At 45.3% G+C, this 8,628-nt stretch overlaps 1 pseudogene; it reads left to right on the forward strand.

Annotated features, from left to right (window-relative positions):
- LOC127676171 (sentrin-specific protease 5-like) lies at positions 1-2,199 on the forward strand (annotated as a pseudogene).
- Positions 2,200-8,628: the final 6,429 nt, after the last annotated feature.

Genomic DNA, 8,628 nt, shown 5'->3' on the forward strand with positions numbered 1-8,628 from the left:
ATGCCGGGAGCAAAGAACTTACATCCAGTTCTCATTATGCATCCGAAAAATGAAAAAAAAAAAAAAAGAGAGAAGAAAATTCTGTGGAAGAAAGGAATTCACTTAGCCTTTTCTGAGAAATGGAATGCGGGGTTTGGAAGCTTTAAGAAATTCTATTTTCCCCAAAACCTTGTGCTTTCTGAAAGCTAAGCTGAGAAGGCCAGTTGTTTGGCACCAGCAGTTGAAGCATTTCCAGTGTGATAAGGGGCTTCACATCCAGAAAACATGGATCCAGGGTGGACCACTTTGTTCAAAGACAAAGTCTGGGCTGGCTACTCGAAATGTTAGCGCTTTGTACACCAAAGTGAAAAGAAAGGACACTAAGCACTTCATTTCCTCCTCAAGGAGTCTCCTGAAACTCCAAGCAGACAAGTTACTGTCTGCAGCAAAGAACTTGGACCATAAATACTGCAGAGAGAAAAGCCTCCGGAAGTGTGCCTGGCCTGTCGGCACACACTGTTTTAGGTAAGGCCAATAGTCACAAACCTACCACAGACCCGCAAGCTTCAGACTTTCCCATGGAGTTCAGTGGGGAGAGCCAAAGTCCAGCTGACAGTGGCAAGACTCTGGTCTTGAACAAACACAGAAAGCAAGTTTGTTATGGCTGCTACCAAGGGCTGGAGCACCACAAGAACAGGAGACCCCTGATCCCACAAAAGTTCCAACTTAACCAACACCGAAGAGTCAAAGTGTCTCTTATGATGTATGAGAAATTATCCATGATTAGATTTCGGTATAGGATTTTCAGACCCCAGCACTTCCGAACGAAAAGCAGAGTTTGCAAGCTAAGAAAGGCCCAGTGAAGCTGAGTACGGAAGGTCGCTGGGGACCATCAGGAGATCCTTAGGGATAATAACACTGAGGGTGGCAACTGCAGCCCCGTCCCTTTCCTGGAGCCTAAAGACCCTTGTCAGAGTCAGTCATACTCTCCAGACATGGACAACAGTGCAGCGGTGACGGGGAAAAACTGTCACATGCCTGATGGCCACACTAAAGAAAGCCCTGTCTTGGACAAGGAGCATGGTTTGGCCAGCAGAATGGCAGTGCCACACACACTCGGGGCCAGTCCCCCTCCTCTCCTAAGTGCGAACGTACAGAGCAGATTCATGAAGTCCCTTTGATGGAGCATCCTCCTAGTGACAAGTTCACTCCGGAGACGGAAAGAGCACTTATGACGCTGGGTCGGGAAAGCGGGACAAGTGCTGTCAGCGACCGACGACAGAGTGAAAGTGTCAGCGTGGAGCAGACAGATCTGTGAGGAGTGTGCTTGGGCCTGGGTCTGAGGAGCCTGCTCAGAACGAGAACTTCCAGATGGAGGAGGATGGGTCTCTCAACCAGAGCATCCTTAGTTCTAAGCTGCCGGACCGCCCTTACTGTAAAAGTCCACTGGACGCTCCCTTGGTGTGCGGTGACCTCAAAGTGGAAAACCAAACTGAAGGTGGCGAGAGCGGCCACACAGCGTCTCCAGTGGGTGAGGAGCAGCTCCCAACCTGCCTTCTGGATTCCTAGATGAGGTTATGAAAAAGTATGGAAGCCTGGTCCCACTCAGTGAAAAAGATGTCCTTGGGAGATTAAAGGATGCCTTTAATGTAGACTTTTCTAATAGAAAACCATTTATCAATAGGGAAATAACAAACTACCTGGCCAGACACCAAAAGTGTAACTTCCGAATCTTCCACAATAAGCACATGCTGGATATGGATGGCCTGGCAAATTTGGATGGTCAGAACTGGCTGAATGATCAGGTTATTAATATGTATGATGAATTGATAATGGATGCAGACAAAGTCCACTTCTTCAACAGCTTTGTCCATAGGCAGCTGGTAGCCAAAGGCTATAAATGGAGGTAAGAGACGGACTAAGAAGAATGTAAGAAAGTTTCTGCTGACTGAAGCCAGACAAAAAAATAGACCTGCGTTTCTTCAGGGCTGGCAGATGGCTGTTACAAAGTGTATTCCACAACAGAAAAGTGACAGCGACTGTGGAGTCTTTGTGCTCCAGTGCCGCAAGTGCCTCGTCCTAGAGCAGCCTTTCCAGTTTTCTCAAGAAGACACGCCTCTAAGGAGCTGTGGGAGTGCGGGCTCCTGGACTGAGACTCACTCAGCAGGGGCTCCAGGAGGCTCCAGAGGATTGTTACTTGAATCTCTAGACACTTCCTGAATCCTTACGGATAGTTTAGATTGGTGGTACAGGGCCACTTGTTGTTACCTCAGATTTGTTTTTGCCCTTCATTTCTCCTGCTATCATGTCCTTTTTTTAATGTTCAATTTAATTTCATTTGTAACTTTATGAATTCCATACGGCCCTCCCATATTTAATATTTATTATCCAACTGCATACATATAGACAAAGCATGCAGTAAAGAGCATTTTTAAAAAAAGTCTAGTAGATTTGGTGCAGCTTTGAAACATAGTTAGATGTGAACTCAATACAGGTTAAGCCCAGAACCTAAAAATGCAAGCTGTTTTTGCTATAGTGTAGCTCAGAGCAGATGTTCCCTGTGGCATAAAGGGTAGCTGGGCGTGCTGTGGAGAAGCCAGTCAAGGTGCACTTCTGCCAGCAGCAGCACCTTTTGTTGCTATCCTGTATGTCACGTGAGTCTCCAGCAGGAGACGCGCTCCTTCTGAAGGTGAGATGGCGATCCCCTTAGGGATACGGTGCTGGCAAGCACAGTGCGGATTTGAGAACAGTTAATGTATGAGAGAAAAAGGCAGTGTCCTTGGGTGTCAGTTATCTTATCTTGAAAAAGGCAGGCCAGGTGGAGGGGTTATTTTGTTTTGTTTTGAGACAAAGTCTCACTATGTAGCCCAAGCTGTCCTGGAGCTCACAGCAGCTAGGCTGGCCTCAAACCAAGCTAAATCTGTCTCAGTCTCCCCAGTGCTGATAATATAGGGACATACCAACACACTCTACAGTAAGATTCCCTTTTGGTTTCAAGAATTATAATATGTAGATTAAATCTCATAAAGGCTTTTCCTGAGACATTGCATTCTCTTGGATTTTTTTTTTTTCTGGGTTTGACTTGTGAAAAAAAAAACCCTTAGCATCCATCAAATTCATAGATAAATAAATGAGAATTTGGCTTTTCATAGAAGTAATTTGCTAGTTACCACCTCTCTGTGTTGCTGCCCATGTACTCCAAGGCATTTAAGATTTACCAAAAAATGTTCCTACTTCAAAGCATATAAAATACTAGAAGACTAGAAACATCAAAAACTAGAAGACTGTGTATGTTCATTTGCAGGGGGGGAGGGGAAGGGGGGACAGGGGGGAGGGAGTCAGCACGGAGGCCCCTGGGAGAGCAGTGGCCACCGATGTTCTCTCCAGACTTCTCTGGCGGTTCAGCATCCCAAAAGGCTCTTTCGGCTTCCACAAGGACAGTCTGAATCCTGTACTCAAGAACTGTCTTGTTTATCAAACAGGTTGTGCAGTAGTCCTGTTCTGTGGATTAGGATGAAAGTGTTTGTTTGTTTGTTTTTGTTTTTGTGTTTTGTTTTTTTCGAGACAGGGTTTCTCTGTGTAGCCCTGGCTGTCCTGGAACTCACTCTGTAGACCAGACTGGCCTCGAACTCAGAAATCCACCTGCCTCTGCCTCCCCAGGGCTGGGATTAAAGGCGTGCATGGCCACCACCGCAGCCCCCGCCCCCCACCTCTGCCACCACAGGCTGGAGCTTGCATCTTTAATCTGGCCTTTTGTGATGTCTTTGAAAGGAATGTAAGATTCCTATTAAGCCAAACCAGTTTTTCCTTTTTCTCTCCCTGAATTGGAGGGAGTGTAAAGAAACTTGTATAGAAAACTACCAAATTGTCCAGGTGGTGGTGGGGGCAGGCCTGTAATCCCAGCACTCTGGGAGGCAGAGGCAGGCGGATTTCTGAGTTCCAGGACAGCCAGGGCTACACAGAGAAACCCTGTCTCGAAAAAACCAAATCCAAAAAAGAAAGAAAGAAAGAAAGAAAGAAAGAAAGAAAGAAAGAAAGAAAGAAAGAAAGAAAGAAAGAAAGAAAGAAAGAAAGAAAGAAAAGAAAGAAAAGAAAGAAAGGTGTATAGAAAACTACCAAGTACAGGACAGAGTTGGGCATGAGGTGTTTGAAAACAAAAGGCAGATAGATGGCTGAGTGACCTTACTGCCTCAGTCAGGGCTGCATCACCACCTTGGTCAGCAGCAGGTACACAGGCAGCCTCACCGCACTCTTCCCCTCAGCCAGGGGTTGCAAAAGCAGACCTGGACAAGCTGTTCGCTTGAGTGATACCTGTCGGCCAGAAAGATTTTGTTAAAAGATTATGATCATGTAAAATTGCAGTCAGTACTCAAAGCTTCTAGAAAAATATTTTTTGAAAAATAAACTAAATGCCTTTATTAAAAAAAATGAGCTATGAAAATGGGCGGTGGTGGCGCACACCTTTAAAACTAGCACTCAGGAGGCAGAGGCGGGTGGATCTGTGAGTTTGAGTTTGGCCTGGTCTACAGAGTGAGGTCCAGAAAAGCCAGTGCTACACAGAGAAATCCTGTCCCAATACTACTACTACTACTACTACTACTAATGTTGTTATTATCATGTGAATAATTATGCTGTTAAATAATATACAACAGTATATTATATAGTATATAGTAAGACATAAAACATTGTATAAGTAATTATTAATAATTATTTATTATTGTGTCTGATGTCACAGGTCTGTAATCCTAGCTACCAAGAAGACTGAGGCACGAGGATCCCAAGTTCAAGACCATCATGGGCTAGAATGAGTTCTGAGACCCTGTCCCAAAGTTAAAAAACAAAACAAAACTGAAAACAGGGCTGAGAATGTAACTGACTCAGTAGAAACATTCTTTTGAGGGGCTGGAGGCCCTAGGACCAATCTCTAGTACGGAAAATAAATAAATAGCTAGGTAGGTAGATAGACAGGCAAACAAACAAATGACCTAAGAAGCAAACAAATAAATCCAAAAAGCTGATATAGCAAAAACAAGTTGCAACGAAGAGACTATTACAGGGACTGAAGAGATGGCTCAACAGTTAAGAGCACTGGCTGCTCTTCCAGAGGACCCAGGATCAATTCCCAGCACCCACATGACAGCTCACAACTGTGAATCAAGTTCCAGGAGGTCTCACACCCTCATACAGACACACACGCAAGCAAAACACCAATGTGTTTAAAATTTTTTAAAAATCATATTAAAAAAAGAAATTTTGCCAGGCGGTAGTGGGCGCCATCTTTAATCCCAGCATTTAGGAGGTAGAAGCAGGCTGATCTCTGAGTTAGTGGCCAGCCCGGCCAGTTCCAGGACAGCCAGGACTGTTACACAGAGAACCTTATTTTGAAAAACAAACAAACAAACAAACAAACAAAAAGAGATCATCTCACATTAAGAACAACTTCATTTATTTCAGGGTTGTAATAACAAAATTCCTTGTAAGTTTTTTTTTGTTTTTGTTTTTGTTTTTTTTGGTTTTTTTTTTTTTTTTTTTTTTTTTTTTTTTTTTTGGTTTTTTCAAGACAGGGTTTCTCTGTGTAGTCCTGGCTGTCCTGGAACTCACTCTGTAGACCAGGCTGGCCTCGAACTCAGAAATCTGCCTGCCTCTGCCTCCCAGAGTGCTGGGATTACAGGCATGCGCCACCACCGCCCGGCTCCTTGTAAGATTTTTAACTCATGAAATATCAGAGGCAGGGAAACTGTGCAACCAGTAAAGCCACCACTAAGTCGGGTGACCTGAATTAGGTTCTGGATGTCACAAGGTGGAAAGAGAACGGCTTCCTCTACAAGGACACTGGTGGCACAGAACCACCTCCAAATACAAAGTAAATAAATGAGAGCATTAGGAACTGGGGGGATGGCTCAGCCTACGATGGATCTCACAAGGACAGAGTCCTTCCCAGCACGCACACTGGGCAACTCCAGCCACTTCTAACTCCCGGGGCAGTGGAGTGATTTCCTGTCCTCTTCTGGCTTCTGCAGGCATACACGCGCACACACACACACACACACACACACTCGTGTGCACACACACTAACACACACACACTCTTACTACACTCACACACACACTCACACACACATACACACACCTCACACATATACACACACACACTCACACACACACACTTATACGCATACACCCACCCACACACACATACATACACACACTCACACACACACCCACACGCACATACACACACCCCACACACACTCACACACACACACACTCACACACACACACTTATACACATACACCCACCCCCACACACACATACACACACACTCACACACAGACACACAATTTAAAATCTTTTTTTTTCCTTCAAGAGAGGGTTTCTCCAAATAGCTCTGGCTGTCCTTAAGAACTCCCTCTAGGGGGCTGGAGAGATGGCTCAGTGGTTAAGAGCACCGACTGCTCTTCCAGAGGTCCTGAGTTCAAATCCCAGCAACCATGTGGTGGCTCACAACCATCTGTAATGGGATCTGATGCCCTCTTCTGGAGTGTCTGAAGACAGTTACAGTGTACTTAGATATTAAAAAAGGGATACCCAATGCCCCTCCCACAAAGAACTCCGTCTACAGACCAGGCTGGCCCGCCTGCCTTTGCCTACTAAGTGCTAGGATTAAAGGTTTTCTTCACCATCAACTACCAGAAAATGAGACTGGGTGTTTTGTTTTGTGGATGTTTTGTTAAATAAATGTTTAAAAAAAATTGGGGAGGGGGATTGGAGAGATGGCTCAGTGGTTAAGAGCACTGGCTACTCTTCCGAAGGCTCTGAGTTCAAATCCCAGGAACCACATGGTGGCTCACAACCATCCATAGTGAGATCTGACGCCCTCTTCTGGTGCGCTGAACAGCTACACTGTACTGTATATGTAAATATAACAATAAATAAGTCTTTGGGCCAGAGAGAGCAGGGCCTGAGTGAGAAGAAAACCTGTCTGAAGGCAGCTACAGTGTACTTACATTTAATAAATAACAAATCTTTTAAAAAATGGGGGAGAAAAGGGCGGTTAAATCTAGCTTCACACTCTTCTCACAAAATTCAACCTGATTTCAATAAGATTTCGCTTTACTGGTTTACCAGCTAGAAAAGCCTTGGGCTAGGGAGTTGACTCAGCGTTTACTAGCGCTTGTAGATCTTGTGGAGAATCCAGGTTTCCAGCGCCCACATGGTGGCTAACAATTATCTATGACTGCAGATTCCGGAGATCTGATGCTCTCATCCGACCAGCACAGGCACCTGGTGCTTCCATGGTGCGCAATACACATAAAATAAATGTAAAAGCATTGAAAGGAAACGCGATCTGGTCTAGCACTATCTAGTTAAAGCAGAACCCTCCTGCCCCACAGGTCAGAACGGAGCCTTTGCTGCCACCTGCTGAACATTTTACAAAATAGCCACACGGGGTCACCAAAAAAAAAAAAAAAAAAATACAAAATAAAAAAAATAAAAACAAGATGAAACTTAAAGCTGGATGTCTTAGGTCAAATCTCAAATCCCAGAGCTCCCGAGGCTAAGCCAGGAAGATGGTGGCAAGTTCAAGACTAGCCTGGGAAACAAGATGAGATTCTGCTCAAAAAAAATTTTTTTTTAAGCCGGGCAGTAGTGGTGCACGCCTTTAATCCCCGCACTTGGGAGGCAGAGGCAGGCGGTGGATTTCTGAGTTCGAGGCCAGCCTGGTCTACAGAGTGAGTTCCAGAACAGCCAGGGCTACACAGAGAAACCCTGTCTCCCGGAGTGGGGGTGGGGGTGGGGTGGGGGCTGGGGTGGGGGTGGGGGGTGGCGGCTCGAGCCTGTGATCCCAAGACAGAGGCAGAAGGGGCTGGAAGATGCTGGGGTGGTGAGGAGCAGCGACTGCTCTTCCGAGGACCCAGGTTCAATCCTCGGCACCCATATGGGTAACTCCCCTTCCAGATGATCTGCACAAATCACACAGAAATATGTAGCCAAAACACCAATGCACATAAAATAGAAATAGTTAAAAAAAAAAAAAAAAAAAAAAAAAAAAAGACAGAGGCAGGAAGCTAGCTCGTGACCAGCCTGGGCTAAATAGTCCCAGGACCAGGCAATGATGCACATCAAGATCTTTAATCTTACAAAAAGAAAGAGGGGCTGGAGAGATGGCTCAGCGGTAAAGAGCACCGACTGCTCTTCCAGAGGTCCTGAGTTCAATTCCCAACAACCACATGGTGGCTCACAACCACCTGTAATGGGGTCTGGTGCTCTCTTCTGGTGTGTCTGAATAGAATAATGGTGTACTCTAATATGGTTTACTTGTATGCATAAAATAAAAACATTTTTAAAAAAAGAAAGGATATTGATCGATCGTGCGATCGTGCTTAGCTAGAACACAGAAAACCTGAGTTCAGTCTCCAGCACCACAAAAAACTGGGTATAGGGCTTCACACCTGCAGTGTCCTCCCCCCACCCCCCAATTTGGGAGATGGGAAGCAGGAGCATCCTGAGCTAAAAGACTGTGCCCATGTCCCTAAATTAACTTTATAGGCCATCGACCTGCACCAAGCATGACAACCTGAATTCAATCCCAGGGACCCACAACGAGCAGGAAGAAAACCAACTCTCACAAATTTCCCTCCGACCTGC

The sequence above is a fragment of the Apodemus sylvaticus genome, unplaced genomic scaffold (genome assembly GCF_947179515.1).
Source record: "Apodemus sylvaticus unplaced genomic scaffold, mApoSyl1.1 scaffold_227, whole genome shotgun sequence".
In the NCBI taxonomy this organism is placed as follows: Eukaryota; Metazoa; Chordata; class Mammalia; order Rodentia; family Muridae; genus Apodemus; species Apodemus sylvaticus.